This window comes from Ambystoma mexicanum, chromosome 1p (assembly GCF_040938575.1).
Source record: "Ambystoma mexicanum isolate Mex_15411 chromosome 1p, UKY_AmexF1_1, whole genome shotgun sequence".
Taxonomy (NCBI): Eukaryota; Metazoa; Chordata; class Amphibia; order Caudata; family Ambystomatidae; genus Ambystoma; species Ambystoma mexicanum.
Window position 1 is genome coordinate 1,120,234,228 of NC_090921.1, and position 14,229 is coordinate 1,120,248,456.

Consider the following 14,229-nt stretch of genomic DNA (forward strand, 5'->3'; position numbering starts at 1 on the left):
CGCTCATTTTGGGAGTGTGGTAAGGGCTATAGCGTGAAACAAGTACACCCCGACTTACACACTTAGATCCGTGCAAGTGTATCGTCCCAAGTGTGCCTGGGAGTCAGGGGCTGCCTTTCGCGGTTTCTACCCTAACAGCGGCGTGGTGCCTCACGGTCTGGCCTCATGCTCTGGGAGTTAGAGTGGTTTCAAGTTGTGGGACCCTCAATTCGCCAGATTGCACACGAATGTACACTCCATGAGAGAGTTTGAATCCAACTACCTGATTCACTGGGTAAAACCGCGGACTTCCTCGCAGTGAGGGGCTGTGGAGAAGCGTCCCCCTCTCGCCCCGCGAGTGATGGATGCCGTGTCAGGGTGCCGAGGCTGTGGTGGGAGAGAGAGGGAGGGAGGGACGCAGGAGGTGGAGCGCCTGCCTCGGGCCCCGCCTGCCGCTTCCAGGGCAGCACCGGCTGCAGGACACGGGAGAAGGAGAGAGAGAGAGAGTGGAAGCAGCTGCGGGGCTCCGGGCCGCCCACACTCAGGTAAGGGCACACGGTCCGGCTCAACCAGTCTCCAGCGCCTTGCTACACAGACTTCTCGGCGCAAGATCCCCTCCCATCTCCGCGACAATTCCCGCAGGGCTCCTGGGCATCAAACTTTCTCGAGGGGGGAGGGGGCTGCTGAAAAGCGTAGTTGCTCTGCATAACGCTGCCTTTCTGTACCAGCTGGACTTAAAAACACACACGCTTCTTTTGAAGTAGTTAGATTACACGGCATTTCACATCGTCATCTTCCCATCTATGCCAGCCCATGTCATGTGCCGTACTTGGCATAAAGAGCTCGCGGATGTTGAAAGGTGCATGCTCATATGGTCAAACTTCCCCCAAAATGAATGTGCTAGAATCACCTGTCATCAATTGCTGAAATGTGGGTCCCACTGGTGCGCTGGAGGCGGCACTCGTGGCATCCATGATGAAATGACGCGCTTTTGGATGCAGTGGGTTCAGCAGCCCCATATCTCAGGATAAGTGGTCCTTCATCTCACCTGTCACCATGAATGCTCGTGCCAGACCCGCGGTCCGCCTCTAGAGGGCGCACTTTCTCTCCCTGAGGCGCACTTGTCCTCGGCTTCTGTGCTGCTGCTCTCAGGGTTGCTCATGTTTTCATACCGCCAGCCCCGACTCCCCCCGCCAAATAAAACCTCGTGTCTTCTTCTTTGCAGACTTGCCGCCTGTTTGGATTTCCGTCTTAGACACGTCTTGCACGACCCCTTTGTTTGCCCGGCCACACTGTCGGGGTTTGTTAGAGGGCGGCGAAAGGCAGGGTTTCCACACACCTGTTGGATCTACCTACACCCGCATGCATCTACCTACTTATGCGGTAGGTACCATAGTAAGGTGCAGTCTCAGTCATTAACACCCTGTGCTTAACGTGGCGACTACATCGCTCTCCCAATTTAAGCGTGGCTTATCTATTCTTGGTTTTACTCTTTGCATTCTGGGATTTGTAGTGTACCTTGAGACATGCAGCAGGCCAGGGCCCGGCATGCAACAACCAGGTTGATGGTAGAACTGCTCACTCACTAGTGACACTGGAATTCTTGAGAACCTTAGTTTAGTTTGCAAAGGGTCTGCTCACACCCTTTGTGTCCTTGAAGCAACGTTCTGGTTGCCGCGCGCATGCACCTTTCAACAATTAAAGACGCCCCCCTTTTAATCTTGTTGCACCGCGATGTCTCCATGGATTGGCTGTTGCCGTTCACTATAGCTATTCATTAATGGCGAATGAAGGGAACAAACGACGGCTTTGAAGTGTGTGTGTGTGTGTGTGTGTGTGTGTGTATATATATATATTACTGCACACCAAGCTGTCCGGTCTTTGAACACCCCTCGCTTTTTGATGCCCGTGCTAGGTGCGAGCAGGCGCTACACTACAGCGCTTCTGTGCACCGACTTGCTTTCGTTTGTTCTAGATAGTTCATCGTTGATATACACTGGATTGGCAGTCCCCTGCCACTTTCCAGGCGGGCATTTTGATTTCTCCGCTCGTTCTATGTAACGTACAGTTGGGTAGTATCATTGTGGGAGCTTTTTATGCAGCTGTAAATATCTTTCATGGGCAGTATTCCACCTGCTCGGGGTTGGATACTGCTGTCTGAAGGTTTTTCAGGTTTTGTTTCTTGTGGAGGCCGGGCTCGCCCTGGCAGACGCGGCAGGCAGCCTGATGTGGAAGGCATTTGGCGGGAGAACAGCAGACAGACGCTCGGATGCGCCGTGATTTTCTTTGCCTAGGAACACGAGGTGCCTGCGAGGAATGGGGACCCTTTTCCATTCCCCCCCTCGGCCCTTTGTCTGGCAGCTCCCGGCCACTGGCATAAATCCCCCCTTTACGAGGCAGGCTCTTTCTTTTCTGCAGCGGGGAGGCGCAGGGGGGCCTTTGTGTGTCTCATGGTTACGGGCACCGTCGCGCAGGTCCCAATCTGACTGAACAGTGGGAGCTATTTTGGGCTATCTGTTTTGTAGGAGTCCTTTTGAGTTATCTGTTTAGCGGACGCCATACAATACGTCTTGACGTTTTATTGTATTTTATTGTATGAAGTTGGTAGATACTTGCCCCACGGTCTCCATATTGATGAAAACAGGGACATGTCAGAGCGGCCCGGGACTCTTTCCCCAGCTGCTGCCCAGTCAGAAGGGCCCAGAGGCGGAAGAAAGTATCCCAGCCGCTCATTCTCTGCCCTACGGGAAGGATGCCCTGCCAATGGGCATAGCTGCAGCCACCCCATTCGGGCCATTGTGGAAGGTATCTGCTTCAGAACTGTGATGAGCAGGAAACAAAATGCAGATGCCGAAAGGGCCCCTCAATTACTGCTGTAGAACATGTCCTATGTTAGCAGTGTCTTTTTTTTTTTTTAGGCATGAGGGTGTAATCAATTTGCACAGTGATGAGACATTTACAAATGAAAGACTGTTACCCATAAAATCCATGTCTTTAACACAATAACGCACCTTTTAAAAGAATTAATTTATGTTCATGATGTCTGTTAGCTTGACCTGCAGAAACAGGGTTTGCGGATAGGCAAATGTTCAGAACGTCGCGAAAAACAGAAGACTGGAACTTTGTGACAGTCTCCATCCATCTCCACAGTCGGGTGATATTTACTACATCACTCCTTTCAGTGCTAAAGGTGCAGTGGCGTAAAAGAGGACATTTTGGAGACATGCATTATTTTGCATTGTGGGACTTGTAGTTTTCCGTTCAAAATGTGCATTTAAAGCCACCATTCTATTCTTTTGGCTTAACATGTTTCTATACGATAGACATGTTGCCTGTTTGCTTTAATATGTGATTTGTGTATTTTGCAATACATTACTGTGGGACAGTATATTTTACTAATTGAAAAGCAACAATTAAATATATAACAAGTGAAACTTGGACATTATGTGGCCATGTACAAGAGTGGGTTAACGTCGATGCTTCACTTCATAACTAGTGTGTGAGATCGCGGCAAAACATGTACCATCACTGTGATTTAGCTACACAAATTAGTGATTAAGTTCACACTACTCCCTTATAATGGGACAGGTTTAATGATTTTAGAGATAAATAGCTCATGATCCTCTGTTAGTGGTTTGAGACTGTCACATAAAATGGTGTCATTGTTACTCTGGCTCTCCCTCCATCCTATAACACAGACATATAGCTTCATCTTCAGCGGTGCTGAGGCAGTAGTTACCCGCAGCGCAGCAGTCGCCCTGGGATATCGGGAGTGGTATGGCGATGGTGTTGTGTAACTGTACAGCCGCACCTCAGTGCTCGAGCTGTCACCGGTCGCTGGTCGACTTCAGTAGGTGGCCGGGCAAGCCGGACCTCTGGGTCCTTTGCTGCAGCACAAAGTCACGAGTATGGTGAGCTCAGTCGGAGTAGTTCGGGATAGGATGAGGTTTGAACCTTAACCTTCTCTACTTTGAAGTTTCTGGGAAGGCTATCCATGCAGTAAACACCTGCCTTATTTCACCAAAATCTATTGAGGCCCCCTGCTAGTAGCGTGCTTATGTTGAACCTTTGATAATTTGAATGCCTCCTAAACATCACACACTTGTATATTATACTGCAGCATTTATAGCGTTACTCACCGCTATTTCTCCTCACCGTCTCGTACATACTCCGAGGTAAAGGGAACCTACTGGAGTAGATGTGCCAAAGTCTGGCGGCCAAGCGCAGTTTGTAGCTGGCAGTTGGCAAAATGCTCTTCTCTTTGATCTGCTAAAGGAAAGTGGCTGGCGGGATGTAAACTCAAGGCTGAACCAGTGGAGTTTGGGACAGAGGAGCTCGAGGTGGAGAGTTAGTTGCCAAGTTGGCTGTAGATATTCTGGCTGTGGATGTAATTGGTCCAGATGCCCCTCATACCAGTCAGATTTCTCTCCGTTCAACACTCCAGCAATTTTGTAAGCCTGTCTTGGGGACTCTCTGTTAGCCAAATACACGTTATCATTTCCACATGAATTCCAGCAGAGTTCTCCTGACGCCTACTTCTAAGGTGAAATAACAAGCCTTGGATCAATCCCTCTCTCGGCTTTAAATTTAGTGCTCACTTCAATTGTGAACTTGTATGATAACATTAATGTCGAAGTAAAACATCACTCTGCTAGTCTTATTGCAATTCAGGCTAGTTTAGACTCTATGATTTTCAGAAAAGACTTGTGGTACTCCAGTAGTAAAATAACTAATGCTGTGCCATTATTGGAGGTGCATACATCTGTATTTTTATTCTCGGAACCACTGGAACATGAGAAAACGAATACTGATGTACGTGAAGGAAGCAACTAAAAAAAGGGAACCAAAGTAAAAAAATCGAAAAATCAGAGCAATAGGAACCGCAACAAAACCCCTCTCGAGAATATTTGGGAGCCCTTCACTCCCGGTAGAATGGGCAAAACCAATACTTGTTGTTGGTAAGAAAGGAAAAATGTGGTTACTGGGAGAAGTAAGGGGAGCAAGTCACAAAATAACCTAAACAATGGAGGAAAATAATGAGTGCCTGATCACCACTAACTAAACCCAACCATTGCCCTAGGTTTCTCCAAGTAAGGATGTGCAGGTGGTGGAAGCTATGAATAAAGACAGCTTGGGAACTACGAAGGCTGATCCCTTAGCAAGACTAATGGGGAAGCAATGAGCAGACTGGGATTCTAATGACAACCGCACCGGTTGAAGCAGGACCGGAAGGGTGAAATGTGGACCAGTTGCCATAGAACTTGAGAATTTACAGTTTGTAGAAAAATTGATCAATGAAGGTTTTTTTCTTTAAAAATGGACCACAGCAAAAGCAGTTGGATCGATTTTATTAAAGATCCCTATAATAGTAGAGAAATGACTTGGTCAGTTTTTAACAATTTGAGGCGTCCTCAAGCGACTAAGAATACAGCTAGTAGTGTTGGAGTATGTCCTGCAAGACGCAAACAAGCCTTTACCGGATCAGTCCAATATATCAGGGTTACAGTATGATATTCCAAGGTTAAGATTGATTACCTCTAGAGCAATAGATGTGGTTGAATTTATAGACGATAGAATCAATCCAATATATTGGGGTTACAGTATGATATTCCAAGGTTAAGATTGATTACCTCTAGAGCTATAGATGTGGTTGAATTTATAGACGATAATCGATTGGAAATGCTGTCCTTAGAAATACCATCAAGAGTGGTTAGAGAAATTCTATTCGCAGCCTGGGAAGGGCACTCATCCAATCAGGTGGCTTGAAGAGTGGGCCAGAATATACAGTGTATTGCCCCCTGTTTCCAGCTACCCGCGGCCCTTCCCGAGGTGGCGCCATTATCTATTCATTTTTTAATGTGTGGAGGCAACAGGGAGCTGTGATGGGCTGTCTGGAGGGTATGCAAGTCATGGAGACTGGCTATGCGCCCAGTTGGACCGCATTTCTTTCGTGGGATTTAGACTTAGAGGGTGGTCTTCCCACAGATCATGATTTCAGATCATTCAGATTTTAATGTTAAAATGAACCCTCACACTTTCGATGTGCATGTGTTAATGAACAAAAAGAGAGATGAGAGGTGAGGAGAATGATAACTTTCTCTGTGGTACAAAGAGAGAAAATGCAGATGATTACATCATGTAAACCGCGATATAAAAGCTGGATAGTCCAGCATCATCATTAGCTGTTACAGGAGGATGCCGAATCCATGTTAACAGTGACTACAATGAATCCGGAGAAGAATTTCTGGTCAATAATCAATTCCATGGAGTACGATTAAAAATGCAACACGGATCAATCAAGTCTCGCAGGAGAAGTGGAAATTGCATTTTAGATGCACTCTAGTTAGCCAATGAAATTGGAATCGGAATCTCATTTTCTAAATTAAAAATGGAGCTTAAATTTTGACCAGGAGGATATACTTCTCTTGATTAAAGGTGCCAGCAGTTCGAGAACAGTAAGACCAAATTGACGGTCTAAATGCACTATTAAAGGAATTCTGGAGCTTTGGACTGGCATGCTGTTTGTATCCTTCTATAATATCATCTGCTGCGGTAAAACTCCAGACTCCTGTAAATTGGCATACGTGGTACCTATCTTTTAGAAGGGCAAACGTTTGGATCCGTCTAATTACCGCCCAATTACTTTATTAGATGTAGATAATAAAATCTTCTCCTCCCACTTTTAAAATCAGTAGAAAACTGGGTTGTGAAGGCTGGGCATCTTTCTAGAAACCAAACTTGTTTCCTGAAAATGGTTGGTACATCACTTAACTCATTGATTCTGAGCGTATTCCAAAATGTACATACTTGACCAAATACATTGGATCTCTATCTGGGTTTTATTGACTTTACTAATGCCTTTGACCTCATTAATTGACAGAGGCTGGGGGCTAATCGGGATATATGGGGTTTGTCTTCAGGTTTGCTAAACATTCTAGTCTACCTACATCTAAACACATGTATGCAAGTGAGATTGGATTTAGCAGGAAACTTATCAGAAATGATTCCCATGGACAGTGGGTTGAGACAGGAGTGCCTACCACGCACTGGGTGCCCCCCCATCATTGTGGGAAAGTAGAATTCAATGACTAGCCTATGCGGATGATATCCTGTTGCTAGATTTGACCCAAAGGGGCTTGCAAAAGGTGTTAGCATCACTACAGTCTTATGCAATAGACAACAAGCTTAGAATGAATACATCTAAAACTAAAATCATGAGGTTCTCACGTAGTAGGAGAAAGATGAGATTTACGTGGTAGCTCGAGAATCTATGGAAATGGTTGAGAATTACATGTACTTGGGAACATCAATCCATAGTAAATGGAAAAACGGGGACATACAAAAAGGATTACAACTAAAAATAGATAGTTTTATCCCAAAAATGAAGAAGATCCATAGAAGGTATGGGAGGTATCCCAGTTTAAAAGGGAGAGAGATGTAGAACTTAGAAAAATCCCCAAGCCCAGAACAAAGAAGAGAGAAAAGGAACAAGAAATAAGTAAACATGGTTGCACAGAGAATGACAGACATAAGACACAAAGTACTGCACCAAGAGCTTGACACAGATATTATGAATGAGGATTAAAGGAGAGGAGAAAATATGCCGAAATAACTTTCAGAAAATCAACCACCCGAAATAGAAGCCAAGAAGAGAAAAAAGATCCCTGAAGAATGTCTGTGCATTACATTTGGTAATCGGACAGAAACATGCCCATCTAAAATTACAGGCTTCAAAATATGGCGAGAGTTAGTAATTATGTATTATAGAAGGGTTTAAGAAATGATATCCACTGTAAGGTTCTAAATAGCATTGTGTACAATTTGTAGGTAATTATGTAATGTTGATGTATGTACTGCGGGTACAAAGTTGATAATATTGTTATGTACTCTATCAACTGTATGGACATTATATTTGCTTGACACTGTAGCACTTTGATATATCAATATTATATAGTGCTATTAGCTCTATGCAGAGGGGTGTTTGGGCGGTCGATGCAACCAGAAGTTGTTTTTAAAAAATTAATTTGTATTAAATAAATGAAATTTTAGGTTTATCATTGTGATATTGGTGAGATTAGAATGATAGTAGATACTCTTGAGTTGTGTGGGGTCATACATTGTGCATAAAAAAAAAACATCAACCTGATATTGTTTTTAGACTCTTGTTGCGGCCCTATTTAAATACTATACACTGAAACTCGTCCCAAAATTGACATTTGTCTTGGAGACAATGTTATCTTTGATAGGAAGTGCATGAATGGGATAGAAGCAAGATTGTGGAGGAAGGTACTTAGTATACCAAATTGTGTGCCACTTGTGGCTATTCAGTATGAGCCTGGCCTGCTATCTCTGAAAATGTGTGTGGTACGGCAAATGCTGCTTATTTTTTATTAAAGTGATTAGGCCCTCTCCTGAATAGCTATTCTGCACTTTGAAAGATCATGCTATTAAGTTAAACCTGTGGGATTCTGTTGGACTGGCCCAGGGATGTCTGTCACCAAAATGCCAGCGATACTGAATGTGACATAACATGACCCTTGACCTCTGATGACATTGCGGTAGGTGATGTCATTTGACCCCCACCCCAAAGTGACATCATGGGACGTGATGGAACACAGTTGGTTACGATATCATTGTAATGTAATATATATTTCATACAAGAATGGATCACCATATGTATCATTAATATCAGTGTGTATAGGCCCATATTACCAAATTACTGTGACTGCACGTAGACGTCCAAGGCCAAATGATAATGATGTGTTATTATATAGCACTTACGCTTAAGCGCTTTATATAGAACAAATATGCCTACAATATCACCCAACCTGTGTTGGTACTCATTTATCAACCTCAAAAGGATGAAAGGCTGACTTGGTCTTGTCGGGATTCGAACCTTCAACCTGCAGATCATACACATTGCAGTAGCAATCGCTCAACCCACTGAGCTATCTTACTGGCTATAGCTATCTTACCGGCTACAGTAAAATAAGCAATTGCATGTCTGAATGTTCTCAAAGTCAGAAAGCAAATTACACTCTGTAGTGGATACCATTAAACTGGTAACTGAGATTTAACAGCAGACCAGTTCATCTTCAGGTCTGGTGCAAAGTTGGCCACATGTCAAGCCTGCGTGGATCTACTTTTCAGGCTTCAGAGTTTGGCAAAATTCACACCATTGGGAGGGTTCATAACTGTGTATTAAAGAAGGCGCAGGGAAAGCAATGCACTCACATGGCACCCAGTACTCTGGGGCACTCGTTACCTCATACATGCAAAGAAACATCCCGAACAGCATGTCGGGGAGATTGGAAAGATGGACACATTACAACAACGCATTAATTGTGGCACAATGAAATCACTGGGCACTTTTTGTGCTATGGTGAAACATTTTTACACCGTACACAAGCTTTTAGGCACAAGGATTTTGTCAAGTGACCGAGGACACCGAGATGGAATGTCTTGTGAGGATCGTAACAGAGACAACGGCAGAAAAAAACATGCTATAACTGCAACTTGCGAAAAGCAAAATACTTAGTCCGAAATGGATGCTTAGTCTACTCTAAATGCTGTTTTGAAATGGTTGTCTGCATTGTGAATTTGAGGTGTTTAAGAGCAGACTAAAACAGTGACTCACTCCCTGAAGTGTGCCTGAAACAAACCTTAATGAATCTAGCAATTATTGTATAGAATTCCAGAAAGAAAAATTATTTGTTATTCCTATTCTTTCTTATTTAGGGTAACTGCTCAATGTGTTACACTTGTGGAACCCCCTGTATTTTGTAAAAGGTCTTAACAAGAAAGCCAGCCACTCCAGAAACAAAGAGCCACAGAGCTCTGCCCGCTGCCTAGGATCTTCAATTTTACAAAAAAAAAAATATTATATTTCAGTGAAAAAACTTTGTTAAAGGGACGTTATGGTTCCAAGTAAAACCGAAAAACCCTTGAAATTTGCCAGTTATGGTAAGCTAAGCAAACAGAACTCGCACCACCAACGTGCACTGCTAAGACTAACAGCTAACACCCAAGACATCAAAATGACACCACAAATGTCATTGATGACATCACATGTGCATTTACTTTTCATGAAATGTCTGTACCAGGTATTCTTATTATAATGTTGAGAAAAAAGTGTCAACGGTCATTGGAATAAATATCATGAGCTACGTAGTGCATTAAACAATGCATTGATATAAATAGCATTCTATTATGAAGTTCTTTACAGTATAGTAAGCTATTCATGCAGAAACATAGGCATTGTGTACAGCATACATGATGAATGTATAATATTCATTATGTTGATATGTTGAATAATGAGAACTGTTTTCTTATTAGAGTTTTGTGTACTATGAAATATGTAATAAGTAGCTAATAAAACCCACGTATTATATAATTGCATTATTACAGCCAAAACATAAAGACACAATAACACATACAAATGATATACAGGGAAAGTGAAGTAAGCAAAAAAGCAGAAGTAGTAGCAGAAACAATTCATAACTATAACTGATTATTTGTATGCTAATGAATGATTGCTCTGTTTCAAAGCTGCTATTTACCCTATGTATATGTATCACATGATGTGACTGGACCCTAAGGAAAGTAGTGTGAGTATAATGTATACAAATATGAGCATATACAGGGAAAGTATAGTAATAAAAAAACAACAGAACTATCAGAAAGTGCTGATAACTCTACTGATAATTTTAATGCACAGAAAGGATTGCTGTCTTTCATGCTTCTGTCTTCCCCTATGTATATTTTTCATATGATATGACTGGACCCTAAGGGAATTACTGTAAGGACATGCTTGAAGGATACGTCTACAAATATAGTACGTTTACAATTTTTAGTTCATGATTGTTACTGAAGAAAACCATGTGGCCTAGATATGTCAGTAAAGGAAAAAAGAGGGAGACAGACATGTGATGTCATCAGTGACATTTGTGATGTCATCTTTGATGTCCTGGGTGTTAGTGTTAGCAGTGCACGGTGGTGGCGCGAGTTATGATTGCTTAGCTTACCATAACTGGTGAATTTCAAGGGTTTTTCGGTTTTACTTGGAACCATAACGTCCCTTTAACAAAGTTATTTCATTGAATTTGATGGGTTTTTATTAGTGCAACGTAACCATAACGTCCTTTTCAATGGATTGAAGACCACTAGCATCCTAGGTTCTCAAAGTGGGAACCCGGGGTGGTAAAAAAAAGATTTTTCTTCCCAAACCGGTACGCCTGCGGCATCCCGGTGTAGGAAGGAAAATCTTTTACCAAGATGGACACCATGAAAAGGGAAGGTGGGGTGTATAAAGAGAACACAACAGGGCATCGGTGGGGGGAACAGGAGGTGAACAAGGGGCATCCTAGGAGGTGGGGGACCAGAGGAAGACAGGGGGCATGAGCGGGGGGTGGGGGGAACAGGAGGAAGACACGGTGCATGAGCGGGGGGTGGGGGTAACAGGAGGAAGACACGGGGCATGAGCGGGGGGTGGGGGAAACAGAAGGAAGACACGGGCATCAGCGGGAGGTGGGGGGAACAAGAGGTCAACAAGGGGCATCATAGGAGAGGGGGACAAGAGGAAGACACTGGGCATGAGCAGGGGGTGGGGGGAACAGGAGGAAGACACGGGGCATCAGCGGGGGGTGGTGGGGAACAGAAGGAAGACACAGGGCATCAGCGGGGAGTGGGGCGGACAGGAGGAAGACACGGTGCGTGATTGGGGTGGGGGGAGCAGGAGAAAGACACAGGCATTAGCGGGGGTGGGAGGAACAGGAGGAAGACACGGGGCATCAGCAGGGGGTGGGTGGAACAAGAGGTCAACAAGGGGCATCATAGGAGGGGGACAAGAGGAAGACACAGGGCATGAGCGGGGGATGGGGGAACAGGAGAGAGACACGGGGCATCGCAGGAGGGGGGACAAGAGGAAGACACGGGGCATGAGTGGGGGCTAGGGGGAACAGGAGGAAGACACGGGGCATGAACAGGGGGTGGGGGGAACAGGAGAGAGGCACGGGGAATGAGGGGGGGTGGGGGGAACAGGAGGAAGACACGGGGCATGAGCGGGGGGTGGGGGGAACAGGAGAGAGACACGGAGCATGAGCGGAGGGTGGGGGAACAGGAGGGAGACACGGGGCATGAGCGGGGGTGGGGGAACAGGAGAGAGACACGGGGCATGAATGGGGGTGTTGGGGGCAACAGGAGAGAGACACGGGGCATGAGCGGGGGGTGGGGGGTACAGGAGGGAGACACGGGGCATGAGCGGGGGGTGGAGGGGTACAGGAGGGAGACACGGGGCATGAGCGGGGGGTGGGGGGAACAGGAGAGAGACACAGGGCATGTGCGGAGACACGGGGCATGAGCAGGGGGTGGGGGGAACAGGAGGGAGACACTTACTGTGCAGGTGGCAGATCCCACTCCTCGGCCCTCCGCGGGCCTCCGTGAGGCGATGGCGTGTCTCCTGGCAGTCTGCAGCAGCCCGGGACTGGTTGTATGCAGGGTCTCTGTTGACAAAGCCGCTCGATGCGATAAACAAAGATGGCGGGCGTCTCTGAAAATACGACGCACTGCACGCTTCACTGCAGCCAACGGGAGAGCGCGTCACATGTCTGCGGACATCACGCAAGCCCCTTGCCCAATCCCTGTCCTGTCCGTGGAGCGAACAGGGAAGTGTGTCCGCGAAGCGGACATAGATATCACACATTTTTTTCACTTACATTTTTGTCCTTTTAAAAAAAACGACTGGATGGATTTACACCAAATAAAAAAAAAAACACACGCTTTCAGGACCAAGCCGCCGCTCCTGCCGCAAATTTGGTGTAAACCCATCCAGCGGTTTGGGCTGTAGGCGTGAGCAAAGTTATTATGTCTATGGGAAAAAAGAAGTTTTGGGATCCCCCTATAACTTTGCCCCCCCCTGGACTAAACCTCACCAAACTTTGCAGAAGAATTCAGAGTGGGCCATATACTCTTTTTGCAAAGTTTGTTGAGGATTCGTCCAGGGGGAGCAAAGTTATAAGCTGCCCAAAAAGTGCTCTTCCTAGGGAAACAAACGTAACCATAACTACCGTGGCCATGTAATATATATGTATATGTGTGTATATATATATATATATATATATATATTTTTTTTTTTTTTTAGGGTAGCAAGGGAGACCACAAGGGTAGCATGGGGGACCCTTGGTGCCCCCAAATGACGTCCATGGACTGGGTTAATAAGTGTAAATCTATTTTAGAGGAGCTATATTGCACATACCAACAACTGGTAGAAACCCCCGCAGTAGTAAAGAAACGACTGTGGAACTATAAACTATATTGTGATCTTGCAAAGGCAAATAAGAAATGTGGCCACTTACCGAGATACTTATTCCCAAATGCAAGATTACAATAATTTTTTATGTAATTTAGTTATGATCTTTTTCTGAACGTATTCGTAATGCGGTTGATTATCCCAACCCACGCTGTCGCTTCTGTAAGCAGGATTTGATCAGGGAGACATTCAAGGATTTTCTGCTAGTGTGTGAGAGACTTACTGAGATCTGGAGTCTCCTTTTGGGGGAATATCACAGTGACTATGAAATGGATGCCGACCTATTCCGGCAACAATGTTATTGCGGTAGGCAGGTTAAATTAGCTGTGCGAATATTGAGGTTTTTGAAAAGTGTGACTTTTATAACATAGTAGTTTTACTATTGGAGCGGGAAAACCGGATTTGAATGATGATACATTAATAATAGTCATTTGTGTAATACATCAATACTTCAGAATGTTTTTTGGAATGTATATTTGCCTTGTTAACTGAGGTATTTGTCTGTTTTAAATAATGTGATGACTTTGGTACTTTTTACATTTCTACTCTATATATTGTATTATGTTTATATGTATTTTGTGAAAGGTTTATTTCTTAAACCAAAACACAATTTAAAAAAAATAGCCTCATCAGCCGGTCAGTGCACCAGAAATTCCTGGGTAGCAGATTTACTGCTGCAGAACCAGCGTTCATTTCGTCCCCTCTTGCTGACAGTCATGGCGTTGTTTGGGCCTTCCAGAGTATATCCCGACTGGCAAATGAATGAAACTCTTTGATATGCCCTGTTATGTTATTTGGTCTTTTCCACACCTTCTGCTGTTTTCACAAGTTCTTGGTGCTTGACGATCTGCAAGAGGTGGCGTAGTGGACTAATGGAGAAGCAGGGGGAGAAGGGTGCAATGTTGATATACGCAGTTCTGAAAAGATAGGGCTGTCTGTGGTGT

General features: G+C 44.7%; 1 protein-coding gene across 2 annotated transcripts in view; it reads left to right on the top strand.

Moving 5' to 3' along the window:
* The first annotated feature begins 414 nt into the window (after positions 1–414).
* Positions 415–14,229, top strand: part of ADCY7 (adenylate cyclase 7) — a 1,256,803-nt gene continuing 1,242,988 nt past the window's right edge. For both annotated transcript variants that reach the window (XM_069604769.1, XM_069604771.1), the window contains exon 1: positions 415–524. The gene's annotated coding sequence lies outside the window, so the exon portion shown is untranslated. The remainder of the gene's footprint in view (positions 525–14,229) is intronic.